Below are 20,435 nucleotides of genomic sequence, written 5' to 3' on the forward strand. Positions count from 1 at the left end.
GCATCTGTGGCTTGTTGTCATTCTGGCGGTCTGAGCGATGTTGGCATTGGTAAGCCTTGTGGCCAGGTAAACCGCAAACATAACACTTGAACGTCTTTCCTTCCGGTTTGGCCTTTCCTGACTTCTTGAAGTTGGTAGCCTTCTGTGGTTTCGTCTTTTTGTCTTGATTCCCACGTTTCATGATCTTCTTAAATTTGGACTCAACCAAGTTAGCTCTAAAAGATAAATTACTCATAGAATTAGTAAGCTTATCTTTTAAACGGTTGGCTTCTTCAATCTTCATATGGCCCACAAGTTCTTCAAGCGAAATGTCTCTCTTCTTAAGCTTAAGAGAGTTACGGTAATCGGACCAGGACTTGGGTAGTTTCTCAATGAGTACATTGGCTTGCAGCACCTCACACATTTGCATCCCTTCAGCGATGATGTCAGCGACTAAGTTCTCATAGTCATGGACTTGATCCATTATTGGCTTGTCGTCTGTCATCTGGAATTTGAGCCATTCGCCGACAACGTACTTCTTGATCCCCGCATCATCCGCACCATACTTCTTGTCGAGAGTGTCCCATATTGCCTTGGCACTCTTTTCTCTAAGGAACATATCAAATAGTTTATTTGACATGTGGCTGAGCAGATGTCCTCGTACCGTCTTGTTATCCTTCTCGAATTTCTCGTACGTAGCGAGAGCGACGGCGGCAGTTGCTAAGGCATCATCATTGAGGACCGCATCCGCATCATTACCAACAGCTGGGGTTGGTGGCATGGTAGGTGGTGGCTTGAGCAACACGTAATCAAGATCAAGTTGCTCGAAGAATATAAGAATTCTTTGGGACCACCTTCTATAGTTCTTTCCATCAAGTGCATCGAGCTTGGAAAGATCGGGAATAAGTTTGCTCAAAGGTGTCGACATGATTGCAGTTTATGGAAATTCGTTTCTAAATTGTTGGATATATAAACTGCAAAACTACACCGTTAGCACTGACTGAAAATATAAACAGTAATTAAGAAGAACAGATTCGTAAACCGTGTCGTGGTAAGAACCACTGCCTTAGAAACGAATTCGCCTCGATGTGTGTAATCGCTGCAGTAGGCGGACTGTCCCCCGAGGTTAACACGGTCGCTCCGAATTCCATACACCCGAAACCGGAGTGGACTGCTGGTGGTATTACACTTCTGATCGGAAAGCACTCAGAGATAACTCACAGAGAGAACTTTAGAAAACACTTTGGTAAGTGAATTGTGAATGTTTTGGAGTGAGTTGAGAAGCTGAATATAGCTCTCTATTTATAGGCTAGAAATGGGGTTAAAGTCGTCCATAAAATTTCAGGATTAAACATCTTATTTGTAACAGCTGAAATGACTAGCTGAACCTGACTCGGAAATAGTCCAGGTTCATTGTATCATTATTCAGCTGTTATAACTCCCGAAATTATATCATGTAACCCCTGGAATTAAATCAAATAACTCCTGTAACTCCTGATATTATCAGCTTGTCTCCTCTGTACAAAGCTGTAAATCAGTCCAGGTACATCTTAACGTTTCTGATTTAATTTAGGAATAAACTGTTTAATTTCTGATAAAAAATAATTCAGCTGTTATTATTTGAAATTCAAACAGTCCTCAGCAGCCTATAAATATCAGTCGATATCTTTCACATTTTCCATTTGTTTCTTTCAAAGAGAAATTCCTCAAGAATTTTCTCTAAAAAGATAGTATCCGCGCGGACGTGTCGAAGACACGTATTACCACGACCACGACCACGACCACGACCACGACCACGACCACGACCACGAGCCGAGCCGAGCCGAGCCGTGCCGTGCCGTGCCGAGCCGAGCCGAGACGAGACGGACGGACGGCGGCGGCGGTGCGCGAGAGCCCCCTTGTTCTCTATCACTCAACAAGGAAGTGGAATGTCAAGCCTTAAATACCATTCCCAATAGTGTTTCCAACACTATGTGGGATTGAGCATTACCAACAGAAAGGTGAGGATGGAGAAAAGAAAGAAAAGAGATCCTAAACCAATCATGATGTAATAAATTAGCATTTTTATCCAATTCGTCATCTTCATGCAGAACCAGCGTATGTATCTGCAGGGACGAAGAAAAAATTAAATATTGGCAGGGGCCAAAATATTATACTATTTAAGAAAATTATAAAGACTTAATAGGTATTTAAACTCGAAATTCACCTTAGTGATTAAGGGATTGTTGTTATCCTTGAGGTCCCGAGTTCAAGCATGTATGTAGGGGTATGAGCATTCATTGTCAAATAGTCAAAAGTCTTTGTGCAAATATTACCTTGTATTCACCCTAAATTTTAAAAAAATCAAAACTCAGAAGATAACTTCTAATTTGTCTAATATATAAACTTACAATGACTTAAATTGTAGTTAGACCAAAAATTTGAGAACACATACTTATCATTCTGATGTAAGGCGAATCTACACACTTTGGTGAGAAGAGTAAATAGCCTTATTGTGTCCCGATCTAGGATTGACAAGTATTGATGTCCTTGAATTAATAAGCTTGGGCTGCAAAATAATAAGAAAGAAATATGATTAATTATGAGATTAAGAAATGAATAATAATATAAGTAATGAAATGAAATAATAAGAATAGAGATGGCTGCGGAATTATGGGATTGATGATGGTCTTGATGAAGGATGTTGATGATGAAATGAAGATAGTGGTGATGTTGTATCTCAAACACGCTAAAGAAGAAACTATGCTATGAAGCACAATCCCGATCTTCACAAACTTGCTTGAGGGGTGGTAATAGTGTCTTCAACCCACTAGATATCAATCTAGGAATTTTGGAATCAAAATGGAAAGAATGACGCCACAAGTATATGAATTATACTTGCTTAATCGATAAAGTTCACAAAGAACTTTGAAGAGAAATTAACTCACAAGAGTATGTTTTATATATGAGATGAGATGAATACAAATGAAGGCAAGCCACTCTATTTATAGGAAATGAGAGGGCTTGGCCTAATAGTTACATAATGTTTCAGCTAGATACATGTCTTTAGGAAAATACATAATGCTTGAGATGAATGAATAAGTCCTTTGGGTTTGTGATGGTTCGGCTAACTCTTCATGAAAAGCCTTAATGATTCGGTCAAAGGGTGGAGAGTCATCTCCCTTGGCCGAATGGTGCATGCTTGTTCATCTTGGCGCCAATTTCCTCTCCTTGGCCGATTAGTCATGTGCCTTATCATGTTTGGCGCCAAAGCTTCCATGTGCAAGGCATGTGGTGTGACCGAATAGGCATGGAGCTCAATCTCAGGTCTCTTGGTGATTTAAGCTTCCAATGCTAGCAATTCTTTCACCAACGTGCTCCTAGATGAAAAGGCATCTTCATGGGCAGCATCATTCATGAAAGGTCACAATGTTTGAGAAAGGTGTCCCTTCATGTTTGAGCTGCTTATGGTGTGAATGAGCTAAAGGTGAGCTGGCCGTAGATGACTTGTGACATGGTGAACGTTTGGGCAGCTCCTTGTGAAAAGGTACCTCTTGAGGTGGCAACTATTCACGAATAGGTACGATTTCACAAATTTTAACTTAGGACATATTTGAAGTGTCCTAAGTGGTGATGATGATGGTGCAACTCCCCAGCTGAAATAAGGTCATCTTGTAGCTCAAATCTTCAGCTCAATCTAGCTATGAGCTCACGGCCTCTGGATAACTTTTCACCAATTGTTCCTTGTGCTCTCCTAATCGATCCCATGTAAGTTTCCTTACTGTTACATGCTCCATTTAGCTCCAATGCAGCTCCCAAGTGTTGGCCGAATGTGCCTATATGCATAACATAAAGAAATAAACTAAGTATATAAACTTATATAATGTGTATATTATAAGATTGTGACTATAGTATATGATAATAACTTGTATCTCATATATATATAAATGGATAACTTATTATCATAATAACTATAGGTATAATATATATATATATATGAAAATAACTATCTTATAACATATGAAATAAGCATTTATAGGTATAAAGATAGAAAGTTTCTTCCCTGGAGAGGTTGGAATAGCCATGGTAAATATGATGCTGAATTGGATCACATCATCCTCCCCTTCTTTTAATCGATTTGTCCTCAAATCGAATGATCATCTTTTCCTAGTGTCCTTCCATTCAATCTTTATAAAAAGGTTCATATCCGTTGAAAGACTTCTTTGGAAGTTCTTAACCTGAAAAGAAAGAAAACTTTCATTAGTAAAGATGTGAGCAAACATAACTAAAGTTAAGAAATACTTCCTGTAAATGGTATGTTCAAAGTTCATGCCTATTGAAGTCATTTTTCTTTGAACGTTTACGCCCCTTTGCATTCCAAAAATCATGTCCCTTTGTTCTTCAATAGATGTTTGCATTGATTCGTGAAAGATGATGATGACTCTTGGAATGGTGATGTTCTCATAAGTCATGCCCCTTGGTTGAAAAATCGCTTCCCTTTGATTTTCATTAGGCATAACTCTTGATTCTTGAAGGATCACGTCTTTTGGATGAAGAATTACCACTCTGTGCTTTTCAAAAATCGCACCTTTTGGCTCTTGAAAGGTCACGTCCTTTAATTTCCCAAATCGATAGATTGTGTCACTTGGATCATCCTGCAAATCAAAGGAAATTCCTGTATTGTCAAAGTTAGAAAAATCTTCATTGACCTTGCGCCTCGTCAGTAAACATCTTTGTAACAAGCACTTAGATGTATAAGCACTTGTTTTTGGAATGTTTTCTTCCTGGATTAACTTTAATTTTCCTTTCCTCATGGCCTCAACACTTTGTTTCATCTTGATTTGCTCAACTTGGACTTGTTTAGGCATCAAGGGTGTTAGGATGATCTTCTTTCCTCCATGGTTTAATGAATACTGATTGGTAAAACAATCATGAATGGTCCTCCTATCATATTACCATGGTCTTCCAAGGGGTAAATGGCTAGCATGCATAGGAACAACATCGCACATAACCTCGTCCTTGTACTTACCAATTGAAAAAGAGACCATCACATGTTTGTTGACATTAAGTTCACCTCGTTCATTGAGCCATTGTAGTTTGTAGGGATTAGGATGTTTCAACGTTTGCAATCCCAATTTCTCCTCCATGATGGTACTGGCAACATTAGTACAACTCCCTCCGTCTATAATCATGAAACACACTTTTTCATTCACATGGCAGCGGGTATGAAAGATGTTTTCCCATTGTGCATCGTCTTATACTACTTGAGCACTTAGACTTCTCTTGATCACTAGGGCTTCACCTTCCACAGGGGCACCAATTTCGGCTTCTTCTTCCACTTTTGTTGGTGGTGCTTCTTCTTCTTCATGGTCAGATTCAATCACACCATTTCCAAGTAATAACATGGTGTTTCTATTGGGACATTGTGTGGATATATGCCCCCTCCCAAGACATTTAAAACAATGGATGTCTCTTATTCATTCAGGGATCTCTTTTCCTCGATTCTCCTTACCAAGTTGGGATGCATTTGATGATTCAGCTTTTTCCTTGATAGGAGTAGTAGTAGACTTCTTCAAATTGTTAGGACTCTATCTCGAAGGCATGGTAGTGCGAGATATAGATCTCCTTCGTAATTGCCTCTCTATTTTCATAGCCATTTGCACCATTTCATCAAGTTTGATATAATGATACAATTCTAGTGTGTTGGTAATCTCAGGATTGAGTCCATCAAGAAATCTAGCCATGGTTGCTTCACGATCCTCCTCAATATTTACTCGGATCATTGCCACTTCCATTTCTTTATAATAATCCTCCACACTCCGCTGGCCTTGTTTCAAATTTTGCAATTTCTGAAACATGTCTCGGTGATAATGAGTAGGAATGAAACGTTTACGCATGATACCTTTCATTTCGAGCCATGTTGAAATTGGTCTCTCTCCATTCCTTCTTCGAGTAATAGTAAGTTGATCCCACCATATCAAAGCATAATCAACAAACTCCATGGCTGCCAATCTTACTTTCTTGAGTTCGGAATAGTTATGGCAACTAAACACATGTTCCACCTTACTTTCCCATTCAAGATAGGCTTCTGGATCAGTCTTCCCTTGGAATTGAGGAATTTTGATTTTGATGTTGCTCATATTATCATCAACATTGGTACGCCTAGGTCCTTGTATAAATGTTGGTTCTTCTTCATCATAAGGATTTGGGACATCATCTTCTGGAAGAGGTTGTTGCCTCTGAGGAGTATTATTATTTCTAATTTGTGGTTGATCTTGTCTTTGGTCTAGTTTCTCATGGAGAGCATCAAATTCTGTTCGAAACATTCTCATCATTTCTCCAATCAGTGCTTGCATTTGCAAATTGGGTTGACCTGTATTTCCTTTAGGACTTTGAGACATGGTTAGTAAATAAAACAAAAATAAACCTTACCAGCACACTCACAATTTCACTCCAAAGAAAAGATAAGATCACTCAACTCAACACTCGTGTTTACTCTCGGGAATATATATATTTGGCTTTTAACAATTCCCCTTCTGATCTCACTCTCTCAATAGCCTTTTTCCACTCAATTTCTCTTGCTAAGTCCTTTGAGGAACTTACTCAAGATTATAACAAGTTAATTCCTTCCTTGTGTGCGTCGGCTGTAATTAGGTTAGGGTAGAAAGAATAGAAAAAAAATGGAATGGTAGAAGAAAGGATTCAAAGGTATTAAAAGAAGGAAATGGTTGAAGACACGGAAAATGAAATTATGGAAAAGAAAGAGGTGACTTACAATTCAAGAAACAACACTTACTACAACCTTTCCCAAGAAACAATAAGGTTATCTTCTCTTAGTGTAGATAGGCCTCTTTGATGTATTGCAATGGTAGAGCACTTTCCTTGGCTTGCTTTCTCTTTGAAATTTCTTTTTATTTTCTGAATTTTTTTCTTCTTTTTGTCTTTTCTTTATTTTTTTGCACTCCAATTTTGTTGAAGGAGTCTTTTTCTCTTTTGAATTTCTTTTTACTTTGCACGCCAATGACACTTTTGTTGTCAATCCGACTATGCTCTGATTACTGCTTGATGTAAGGCGAATCTACACACTTTGGTGAGAAGAGTAGATAGCCTTATTGTGTCCCGATCTAGGATTGACAAGTACTGATGTCCTTGAATTAATAAGCTTGGGCTTCAAAATAATAAGAAAGAAATATGGTTAATGATGGGATTAAGAAATGAATAATAATATAAGTAATGAAATGCAATAATAAGAATAGAGATGGCTGTGGAATTATGGGATTGATGATGGTCTTGATGAAGGATGTTGATGATGTTGATGATGAAATGAAGATAGTGGTGATGTTGTATCTCAAACACGCCAAAGAAGAAACTATGCTATGAAGCACAATCCCGATCTTCACAAACTTGCTTGAGGGGTGGTGATAGTGTCTTCAACCCACTAGATATCAATCTAGGAATTTTGGAATCAAAATGGAAAGAATGACACCACAAGTATATGAATTATACTTGCTTAATCGATAAAGTTCACAAAGAACTTTGAAGAGAAATTAACTCACAAGAGTATGTTTTATATATGATATGAGATGAATACAAATGAAGGCAAGCCACTCTATTTATAGGAAATGAGAGGGTTTGGCTGAATAGTTACATAATGTTTCGGCTAGATACATGTCTTTAGGAAAATACATAATGCTTGAGATGAATGAATAAGTCCTTTGGGCTTGTGATAGTTTGGCTAACTCTTCATGAAAAGCCTTAATGATTCGGTCAAAGGGTGGAGAGACATCTCCCTTGGCCGAATGGTGTATGCTTGTTCATCTTGGCGCCAATTTCCTCTCCTTGGCCGAATAGTCATGTGCCTTATCATGTTTGGCGCCAAAGCTTCCAAGTGCAAGGCATGTGGTGTGACCGAATAGGCATGGAGCTCTATCTCATGTCTCTTGGTGATTTAAGCTTCCAATGCTAGCAATTCTTTCACCAACGTGCTCCTAGAGGAAAAGGCATCTTCATGGGCAGCATCATTCATGAAAGGTCACAATGTTTGAGAAAGGTGTCCCTTCATGTTTGAGTTGCTTATGGTGTGAATGAGCTAAAGGTGAGCTGGCCATAGATGACTTATGACATGGTGAACGTTTGGGCAGCTCCTTGTGAAAAGGTACCTCTTGAGGTGGTAACTATTCGCGAATAGGTACGATTTCACAAATTTTGACTTAGAACATATTTGAAGTGTCCTAAGTGTTGATGATGATGGTGCAACTCCCCAGCTGAAATAAGGTCATCTTGTAGCTCAAATCTTCAGCTCAATCTAGCTATGAGCTCACGGCCTCTGGACAACTTTTCACCAATTGTTCCTTGTGCTCTCCTAATCGATCCCATGTAAGTTTCCTTGCTGTTACATGCTCCATTTAGCTCCAATGCAGCTCCCAAGTGTTGGCCGAATGTGCCTACATGCATAACATAAAGAAATAAACTAAGTATATAAACTTATATAATGTGTATATTATAAGATTGTGACTATAGTATATGATAATAACTTGTATCTCATATATAAATGGATAACTTATTATCATAATAACTATAGGTATGATATATATATATATGAAAATAACTATCTTATAACATATGAAATAAGCATCTATAGGTATAAAGATAGAAAGTTTCTTCCCTGGAGAGGTTGGAATAGCCATGGTAAATATGATGCTGAATTGGATCACATCACATTCTTTAGTTCGACCCCTACTTGATTAAATATTTAATATTTTTTAAATTTTTTAAATTTAAATATTTATTTTTACAATAACCAAAATACTATTAAACCAAAATTATATCAAATATATAAATTTTAACAGGGTTGGGCCCCTTGAGCGCTAAGGGAGATCCCTCCTTGTGTATCTGGCCTCTTATTCCTAGATTTTGAAGCTATTCTTTAACCTTTAATATAAACATTGTCGTTATATCTACACAAACATGTTCTTGCTTCTCGTGAATTTCTTCGATAAACAATCTATTCTTCAAAGCAAAGTGCAAGTAAAAAATGTGAAAAGCCTTCTTCAATAGCATCCACTTAAACTGAGCAACCAAAAGTAGAAAAAAGTTATCATTCGAATTTCAAAATTTCAAACAAATTTGAGAAATAAGGAATCTGATCAAAAAGGAAAACTTGCATAATTTTATCAAAATTTGATGGTGTAAGACAAAAGCATGGAGTTGGTATCATCGACGTCGGGTCTAGAGATTGAAATAATGATTGCTTTAGGCAACTCTTCAAAAATGTGAGTCCGACTCCTGGAGTGAACGAGAAGAATTATGACATCATCGATGGTGTTGGCTCCTCCTGCTACTATATTTGTAAGTACCGTAAACCAATTCTTGTTATAAAATCTCCTTTCAAAACTACCCTTGTTCGATTTTTTTTTGGGTTTCTGGGTTCACTTTCTTTTCAGGAAACATAATAAGGAGAAAAGTGTTTGAGCATGTGTATGTTTGTGTTGGTTTGTTTGATATCGTCTGGGGGAGGGGGAAGAGATCTTGTTAGAGAGAGAACAGAGAATGAAGTAGAAAGAGAGGGTGGGTCGATGATCTTTAACGAAGAGAAGTTGACAGTGACTTGAAAAAAGGAATAGATTTTATAGAGGTTGAATTTGGGCTTACCAGTCATAGATATGGTGACCTTGAAATCACATGCGAATGCACTCCTGGTTGCAATGAAGACAATTTAACTCCTTCTAAGTTTGATAAGCATTCTAGAAAAGAGATAACTAGAAAGTGGAAAAATAACGTTTGAGTGATAGTTAATGTGGGAGAAGGTTTCATTATCAAAGACTGCATTGCTGAAATACTACAATCATGCATCTAAAAATGCCAATGGTACTAATAGATCCCTTAATGGAAGGGTTTTTTATTGTGATGAGTTTGTTCACGGTAAGAAGGAAAGAGATGAAAATGGGGTTAGAGGGGAATAAAATTAAGGTTAAACGGTCAACATGCCACATCAGTAGTTATCACGCCACATCAATTTTCTATCATCCACATTAATAGTTTTCACACCCCAATTTAGAGGCTAAGTTTTAGAAATTATAAAGTATTGAATTTAAAATGGTATTTTGGAAGAAATTGAGGATTAAAGTGTAAAACCACAAAGTTGGTAGACCATTTTAGGAAGTGCAAGTAAATTTAGGGACTTGAACCTGAGAAACAAAGAAAGCAAATCCCCCAAACAACCATAAAATTATCTTCCCCATCGACCCCTCTTTGTCACCCCGATTCTCCATCATCCGACCATCGTTCATCTCGTCGCCACCACCATTGTGTTCGTCGTCAACCGACAGACAAAGCCCAAGCGTTATCGCATCGTGAAAGGCCACCGTTTGTTGTAATTTTGGCTTTAAAGTGTGTGACAAAATCATCCCCAATGCTTAGATTTTCATCCATTCCGGTCGATCCAACCACCCGTTCATCACACCTCTTGCACCATCGGACTAATCATCACCGTACACTCAAAACCTGATCAAAATGGTCGCGTCGTCATGGCTCTTTCGTCGTTACTCGCCGACCACCGTTAAAGAAGTTTGTAAGTTTAAAAATTATAAAATCTGTTATGTTTCGTTGAAAACTAATACTTGCACGAGACTCCCTGGATGTTGATCTACAAATATGGAAACTTTCGTGTCGAATCGACAACCAGAGCCGCCGCACGCACCACACGCGTCGCTCCCTACGTGTGGGCATTGTCTGCCAGCCAAGGAATATACTGATCGGTTGGACCGGTCTGGATCGAGCTAAGCCACCGAGCCGTCTAGCCGCTCAGTCGAGCCGAGCCATTGACTGAGCCACTGACCATTGACTGAGCTGTTGACCGTTGACTTTCGTTGACCGGTCGTTGACCACCGTTAACTTTTTTTGGGAACACTTATCCTGACGTTTTTCGACGTCTTTAGTCCATTTTTAGGTATGTTTCACCAAATTCGAACCCGATAAGCTATTTTTCACTGATTAATCACCCGATTCAATCCATTTTTCATAATTAAGCTCCGTTTCTGATGAAATTTCTGCTGTTATGTATCTGAGGAATTATTGGAAATTGATTTCAAGTTCGAGAGTGATCGAATGGAGATTATTTTGTTGATCGATATGGCAAAGAAATCGAGGTAATACATTACTACCTTTTCATGCTTTATGGAACATGTTGGTATTAGTAAATGCATGAATGAAAATGTTTGGTTTTATTCTGATAGTTAATTAATTCCTACACTCGATATGAATACGGTAAAAAGTCGGCAATTGAATAAAATTCTGATGGCTTGTACAAGAAATTAGAAGTTTGATAAGGAATAATTTCAAGTTGAGAGATTATTCGAAAAAGCAATTAACCCTAGGATCTCTAAATTATATTTATCTTTGTTAAGAGTTTTAATACCAAAATTACATGGTTAAGAAATTACGAAATTTCCCTTGAGAGGTAAAAGTAGCTCGAATTGACCCTGAATGAGAAAGTACCCAATAAGAAATGCGTAAATCGATGAATTACTAGTTCCACCATTAAGTTCACACTTTTATATAGAAAATTCCTGATAATTCGTTCGTAACATTTGCTAAGACAATTAACCCGAAAATCACCAAGTTATGAGTAAATACTTGAAGAATAATTTATCGAGGGTGCTATTTTCTCAAAATTGCTCGAGAAGGCTGAAATAGATGATAAGTTTGAATTAAATAATAAGATGGATGGAAGGAAAGTATTTAAATACCCTTGGAATGCAAATGACCCACGAATTTCATCAAGCCTAGGAAGGATTGAATATCCTCATGCTATGAAATAGCAGGAATAACATTGAGCACCAAAATGACCAAAATACCTTTATGGCCTAAAATAAGTAAACGTCTTGGATTAATTCAGGAATCCAAATAAACATGGATGATGTACTGTCCCTATGGGCCATGAACCATAAATCAAGTATGTTAGCATTTCCTAATATTGTTGAAACGTGCAAATGAAATAAAGACCATTAGAATATCTGTTCGTTCCCTTAAGATCTATTCAGTGATGATTCTGAAGAGGATCTATGGGCAATAAAATTTTGGTATTAAAGAGTGAATACCCTAGAAGGGTAAGGAATTGACCAATCAACAAGCATCAGTTCTGGGAGTTGTTCGATAATCCGATCGATCAATATAAATGGTAAATGTTATGAATCTTCATTTTTTCCTTATCAGCTCAAATCACTCCAGTCATATATGAACACGCAAGTATCTCAGATGCAAAGGATCATAAATAGCCTTATTTGGTTTAATTGGACTAAAATCATTTTAATTCAATGCCCAATCTTGAATACACATGATTGTTGGGTAATGGAATCACTCTAAATAAATCTGAATATAGAATTATTCTATATAAAGGTTCCTGAACACTTTCATGATGTACATGAATCATAATGGGATTCTAAAGTATAACTTGTAAATGTATGACTAGATCAGTTAGTAATCAATTCACTTCAATAAGACCTTGTTCCTGGAATTCGATCAAATTACATCAGTTTCATGTTATCCCTTCTGATAACTACCTAGTGTCTTAAAGAAATTCTTGGATTTCTAGTGTGTTCCACAAGTAATACATGATGGTTTTATATGTTTTGAAATGAGTTTTAACAAAAGTATTGATTTACTAGTTTATGAACTATGGTTACCTGAAATGTGTTATCGGGTTTCCTATTTTCACTGGAAAATATTATCGTTCCTGATTTATGGATCATGAAATCTACTAGTTACTACTTGAACTGTTTTATTGGGACATTATTTGGGTAGACCGGAGTATGGAGGTACAACTCTGATCAAACTAGTAAATCCTTACAAACTTAAGGTGATTCTTGGGTAGGCTCTGAGGCACCGAGAAACTTTCTTGGGTAGGCTCTCAGGCCCCAAGGCATTCCTCCTGGGTTAATCTTGGGACTACATATGGCATATGGGTGAAGGGTAATTATATGGTTTATTTAATGGTTACATTCCGATGTTTTAATCATCACGATCCATATATTATAAGTTACGGTTAAAACTACTTTCTACTGGATTTTTATATAGGTAGGATTCCGGAGTATGGAGGTAGAACCCTGATCCAGCTGGTAAATCCTTAAAGACCTAATGTGACTCTTGGGCAGGCTCTGCGGCCCTGAGATCTTTCTTGGGTAGGCCCTGTGGCCCCAAGAATTTTCTTGGGTAGGCTCTTAGGCCCCAAGATGCTCCCTTAGGTTGGCTCCCTTTGCTGTATGCTTAGGGTAAGCCTTACAGACGTAGTTCTGGGGAACTGCATAATGGAGTTTGGTTTGAGGATTCTACTATGATTTTGAAATTATGTTATAAGAAATTACTGTTTTGAAAGATTTATATCTTTTCACTGGTTTTGATTGGAACACACTATACATCCAATTCGACCTCCTAAAACTGTGATACTATGAATGATTCCTATAAACTGAGATCTTCATTGCTTCTACTCGATGTACTACCAATGGAACCCCAAATTATCCCAAAAATCGATATACATCTTATTCAATAAGTAAATTATATGGTTTTCCATTATCTGCTTGTCCTGTAGGATCAACTGGTAGTATTGTATTACTAAGCTTCCCAAAGCTCATTTTGTTACTCACATTTTCAGGTTAAAAGAATCGTACCAGTGCATCTATCGACATCAGTAAGGGAGTTCTTCTGGTGTTGCTTGCTGGGTATGGTACATGCGATTAGGGGGCATGTATGTTGTATTTTTTTATATACAGGTCTGAAAATCTTTTTTATTTTTTAATAATGGTAAAGTTACCTTTGTATTTATAAGTGATTTTATGATTTTACATGTTTAAATAAAAACGTTATTTTTTCCGAGATTTTTATGGTGGGTCGCGCAGGTTGTTCTAATGTGACACCCTGGATCGGATCGGGCTACTCGCATCGGTAGGTGGGTTTTACAACAGTTATTAATGGCAAGTGACTAATTTGTTACAAATCAACAATATTAGCGATCGATTTGTTACTTTTGAAACTCTTGTGGGAAAAATGAAAATTTATTCAAACATTAGTGATCATTTGTATAGTTTATCCATAAATTTATAATTTATAATTGGGTATTTGGTTAGTCGCACATTTTACGTGAATCAAGACATATATTGATTAGGTTGTCACGAGAAAAAATTTACTTTCTGTCTAATGTATTATTTTCCGTGAAAGCATAATTGATAGAGCATAACTTTGCTCAAGTGATAAAATTAGGTATTTTTTTCGTAAATAATATTTGAAGGATGTTATAATTATAAACAATCTAAAAACCCTATATATCTAATTATCAAACCATTTACTTTTGTTTATGAAAAGAGTAAAACATAAAAGTAAAAAGGACGAAAAAACAATTTTTTTGCATTTTTTTCTCTTTAGATTTCTAAAAGTAATTTTTTAAAATTAATTATTTGTTTAGAAACTAATGTCAAATTTAGTTAGTTATAGAAAACCTTTATATATAGGGTTAAATTTTATTTTATTTATTTATAGAGTTAATTGCATCATATGTCCTCAAAGTATGGCTCTCATTTTAAATTGGTCCCTAAGTTTTTAAACATTTTAATTTCATCCCTAAACCATGAGTATCATTCTAAATTAATCCTCAAACTTTTGAATATTTCATTTTTATCCCCAAACTATGACATGCATTCTAAATTGGTCACCAAACTTTTTAAACATTTCAATTTCATCCCAAACTATATGTATATACTAATCACAACCCTTGTTAATAAAATCGTTAGGCCAAGTTATATTATTAGTTTAAACTATGGTTGAATCTAATTATATATTTGGATGAATATGGAATATTCAAAAGTTTGGAGATTAATTTAGAAAGAGGGTTGTAATACCCCAAATATCATGTCAGGAACTATATTGAAAAGATTTGAAATTTGAAGACTTATTTGAATAAATGATAAAAGATAAGAAAATGATGGAAATAGTGTTTTGGATTAAATTATATCAATAGATGAATATAGAGGGTATTTTAGTCTTTTAAAGAGAAATGAATTTAAATATTTATTCTTATTAGGGATTTTAAGAAGAAAAAGGGAAAGTGGAAACAAACATAGTTATCTCTTCTCTTCTTCTTCTTCTTCCCATGCAAGGACCACCCTCCATAGCCAAAGGTAAACTTCAATTAATCAGTTTTTCCTTTCAATTATGGGTTGTTTTTACAACCTTAAGTGATATGTAAGCTAACGAGAGGGTTAAATAGGATTAAAACAAATATATGGATGAAATATTAGAGATTTAAGAAAATGAGTTTTGAAATGATATGCTAATATATGAGTGTTTATAGATGTTTATTGGTAGATTTTACTTGTCAAAGAGGTAAATGAGAGATTAGAAGCATTGGATAGGATTAAGAACATATTATAAAAAGTAATGTGATTCTTAGAATTGAATGTTCTTGGAAGATTTTAGATGTTTTAAGAAACTAATGAAGGAAAGTTAGTATGAATAGGCAAATAAGAGTTTAATAGTATTTTATGGTGTAATCATAATGAAATTTGACCCCATTTGGGTGATAATCGAGTTAAAAATTGGAAATTCTGGGCACGGGTATCGGTATTGATAGAACAATACCGATACTATAGGCTTAAAATCAGTATTATCTGTTGAGCAGTATCGATACCGATTCAAGTGGTCCCGTGCAAGGACCACCCTCCATATCCAAAGGTAAACTTCAATTAATCAGTTTTCCTTTCGATTATGGGTTGTTTTTACAACCTTAAGTGATATGTAAGCTAAAGGGAGGGTTAAATAGGATTAACAAAGATATGGATGAAATATTAGAGATTTAAGAAAATGGGTTTTGAAATGATATGTTAATATATGAGTTTTTATGGATGTTTATTGGTAGATTTAATTTGTCAAAGATGTAAATGAGATATTAGAAGCATTGGATAGGATTAAGAACATATTAGAAAAAGTAGTGTGATTCTTAGAATTGAATGTTTTTGGAAGATTTTAGATGTTTTAAGAAACTAAATGAAGGAAAGAATAGTTTACTAGTATTGTATGGTGTAATAATAACAAAATTTGACCCCATTTGGGTGATAATCAAGTTGAAAACTGGAAATTCTGGGCACGGGTATTGGTACTGATAGAATAATACCAATACTATAGGCTTAAAATCATCATAATCTGTTGAGTAGTATCAATACATATTCAAGTGGTATCGATACCAAGAGGGGAGTATCGACACCATGAGGATGGTATCGACACCATTGAGAACATAATTGAAAAATGACATCGGTACTGTAATTGAGTATCGATACCATAGTATGGTAATATCGATTTCAGGGTGGGGGTATCGATACTATTGAGCCAGAAATGTTAAAAATAGGCTGATATTGTTATAGAAAGTTAATAATATGTACTCTTGAGTAACATTTAAGTATAAATGTTAGGAAATATACTAACAATTGATATTGTACATGTCTTTATTGGCTGCTTGAGTAGATCAAAATCAAGCTCCTGAGTCAAGTAAAACTAAAGGCAAAGGTAAAGTACCGAAGTAATCAACTTTGCATTTTGGATATAATAGCGAGACAATCCAGGTGAGTACATTATTTGTAATTATTTAAGATTAATAAGATTCACAATGATTTAAATTAGAACGTTTTAAGTTAATGTGTGCTTTATAGTATTTAACATGTTATCATTATATCTATGGAAAGGGTATTATGAAGGAGTTTTGAGTATGAATTACTCTAAAATGAATCCATAAATAAAATGCATGAAAGGATGCATTAAGGAATGAAAGGATGCCATAAATGAAATGCATGAAAGGATGCATTAAGGCATGAAAGGATGCCATAAATGAAATGCATGAAAGGATGCATTAAGGCATGAAAAGATGCCATAAATGAAATGCATGAAAGGATGCATTAAGGCATGAAATGATGCATTAAGGCATGAAAGGATGCCATAAATGAAATGTATGAAAGGATGCATTAAGGCATGAATGGATGCTATAAATGAAATTAACGAATGGTTATTAAAGAAAAATGAAAAGAAAAATGTATAAGAGAGAAAGGTATGTTGTACATACTAAGGATATTTATGATAATAGTATGAAATAAGTTTGGTTTCAATAATAGGGACTTTTCTAATCCTTATGGATGATACGAATTAGTTCAAAAATTTAGTAATTCATAATAAGTTTATGAATTTCCATATGGGCACTATGTCTGCAAAACTAAGAAAATTCATACTAAGTGTATGAATTTCCGTATGGGAAATATATGTACAAATATAAGAAGTTCATAATAATTAGGTGAATTTCCGTATTAGTAGTGGATATGCAACTCACCTAAATTATAGTAAGGGTTATGAAATGATGGTATTAGAACTACCAATGTAAACTATAGTGTTTATAATGAGTTGAGAGAGTTCATTGATATTATGAATAATTATTATAGTAGAAATTGTTATAAAATACAAGATTAATGGCCTAACTGTGCATTTGACAGAAATGTGTCAATCATGCCAGTTAGATGAAAGGCTAAGTGCCTTTGAGGCCTGACTGTGCATTTGACAGGAAGGTGTCAATGATGCCAATTAGATGAACGGTTAAATAACATTGAGTAAAAGATTTATGGCCTAGATATGCACTTGACAGAAAGGGTCAATCATGCCAATTAGATGAAAGGTTAAATGCCTTTAAGTAAAAGACTAGATATATGATTATTGAAATTGATGGATGAAGGGGATGTTAAGTTTTGATGAACTAAGGCTTCATTACGGTCTAGTTGATGTTGGAGAATCATTTTCATGCTTGTATGATGATTGAAACTACTTGGAAGTTCATACACTAAGATTCAACCAAGTAGGGTTTTATTGGAAATTAGATGTTTGAATTGAAATTAATATGGAATTTATTGTAGATGATTGAATTTTTTTTTGGAAAAATTATTTTGAGGTTACACATGATTAATGGAATATTTTGCAAGCTTTAGAAAGTCATCTGGACCAATTTAGAAGCTTTTAAAGGTTTAGGGACCAAATTTTAAAAAGGAAGAAATGTGGGTTCCAAATGGAAATTAGCTTGAAACTGAAGAGTAATGTTCAAATGTATGGTTAGAATGCTTGATTTTATTGTTGGATGCTTGGATTTAAAGATTTAAATGGAAATGGACCATTTTGAATAAATTGGAGATTTTGAGATGAATTTCTCAAAGAATTCATTTTAATGGTTAAATCGTGGAATTTGAAATGGTTTGTTTAATTATAATTTGATATGAGTATATGAAGGATTGAAGTTAAATTTTAAATGTTTCAGTTAGTTTGGACGTTTTGAAATGGATTTAGAATCGAATAAGTATTAGTAGAATTTTTATGAATTTTACTACTAAGTTATGTATATGTTAATAGGATACTAATCTATGCTTTGAAATTGTGTATTATTTATAAATAATGCTTGTGTAGATCCTGATAAAAAGTAAGTTCAAAGAAAATCAAAATCAAAGGAAAAATTTCAAGAATAAAGGAATATCGATAGTAGGATTTCTAGTGAGGCGTTATCAGGTGAGTGTATTTTACTTATACTATGATTAGTATGACATGAGGAAGACTTACGATTAGTCAACCTCAAATGGTTTATGTCGTAACCAATTTTCGGCGATACAACATGTCTCGACTTATTTGTGAAAAATTCAATTTTTGTAAAAGAAATGTTTTGTAGTCGCCATCGACCTTTTGGGTTTGATAGGTCGAATACCTGAAAATTGCCTTTTTAAAGAGTTTTTAAGAAAATATCATTTTAAAAGATGCACCAATCTACGTGTAATGAGAAATTCATTCTTTTTTGTAATAAAAAGGGGTTCGGGGGTCAATTACGTGTGGGGAAGGATAAGAACCCCACAAAGCCCAAAATTGGTACCTCGTCGATTATAAGTTGTCTTTAATAGTGGAAATCTAAGAATTCAAATATAAATTTAAGTTACGATACTATTATTCCAAATTCAACCATACAATTTTTATTTAACGAAAAATTCGAAGGAGAAATAGAAAATATTCCAATATTTCCAATCGAAGAGAAAATAATCCCTAAAATACTTTAGGAAAAATATTTTTATTTCCAACTGAAATAAAAGGAATATAGTAATTTCTCCCAAGAATTCAAGATTAAATAAATTGATCAACCAAAATAAGGAATTAAGCCAATTTATCTAAATTATATATTTAATTAGAAAAGATAAAGGATGTTCAATTATTTAAAAGGGTCGAGAACAAATCCCTAATAAAAATCAGACGAATTGTCTCGACAAGTTTAAATAAAGGAACATTTCCTTTTCCTTTTATTCTTGATTTAATTTATGCATACTCGATTTTTTAGGTTCTTCTAGTAGGGTATTTATTTATTTTAAAATATTGGAATAGGACATCTAGTTACTTTAATACGATCCTTTCTTAAAATTTTAAAATAAATAAATACTACCTTTAATCTAATTATGAGGCTTTTAGGCTTTTATATATATTTGAAATGTCTAGATCTAAATGCACAAACATATTTATAAGGAAAAGGAGAAAAAATAAATCTTAATAAATTGAGGGAAATATTGTAATCCATTTACTGTGAAATTATTCAAAATAAGCATAGAAATACATTTAACAATTTTAAAATTATGCTAAGCAAGGTGAAGAAATATTTAACAAATTAATTAATCGTGTTCAATGATAAAACTTCAATTTTAGTGGCAAAAATATAAACATGAGAAAAGAAATGAACAAAATAAATATCACACAAGGGTGCTTAAAATGAAATAGAATCATAAATAAATCATAAATAACATAAGGACAAACAATGCAAGAAAGCGAAATAAGGCACTCAATATGATAAAAATATGAAACATGCATATATATATATATGCATGTTTCATATTTTAAATATATATATTCATGGGACTAAAATAAAATAAACAAAAACTAAAGTGCAATAATTGAAGGACTGAAATTAAATTGTGGAAAAATAAGGGTAAAAAATAAAAGATCAGAAAATTAAAGCAAATAAAATGTAAGGACTAAAATTAAATAAAGACGTAAATTTAAAGGTGTATAAAATTAAATAAAAAAAGTACAATAAAAACAAAATGTTAGTGTTAATTTTTAATATTTAACCCGGACCGTAAATAATGCGAGTTGTACCCCGGGGTGTGTCGTTGCAAGGCCGTACTATGGTTCAAATATAAAATAAATAAATAAATAAATAAAAATTAGCGGTTACGGTTAGCGGTTATTTGTTAAATGTTAGTAATTAGCAGTTAGTGTTAGAAATGTTAATAGAGTCTGGACCATAATAATGCGGGTCGTACCCCGGATCGGGACACCGCAAGGTCGTATAATAATTTAAACAAATTAATAAAAAATAGTTAAGAGTTAGTAGAGTTCGGACCATAATAATGTGGATCGTACCCTGGATCAGGTCACCA

The sequence above is a fragment of the Hibiscus syriacus genome, unplaced genomic scaffold, assembly GCF_006381635.1.
Source record: "Hibiscus syriacus cultivar Baekdansim isolate YM2019G1 unplaced genomic scaffold, ASM638163v2 tig00000340_pilon, whole genome shotgun sequence".
In the NCBI taxonomy this organism is placed as follows: domain Eukaryota; kingdom Viridiplantae; phylum Streptophyta; class Magnoliopsida; order Malvales; family Malvaceae; genus Hibiscus; species Hibiscus syriacus.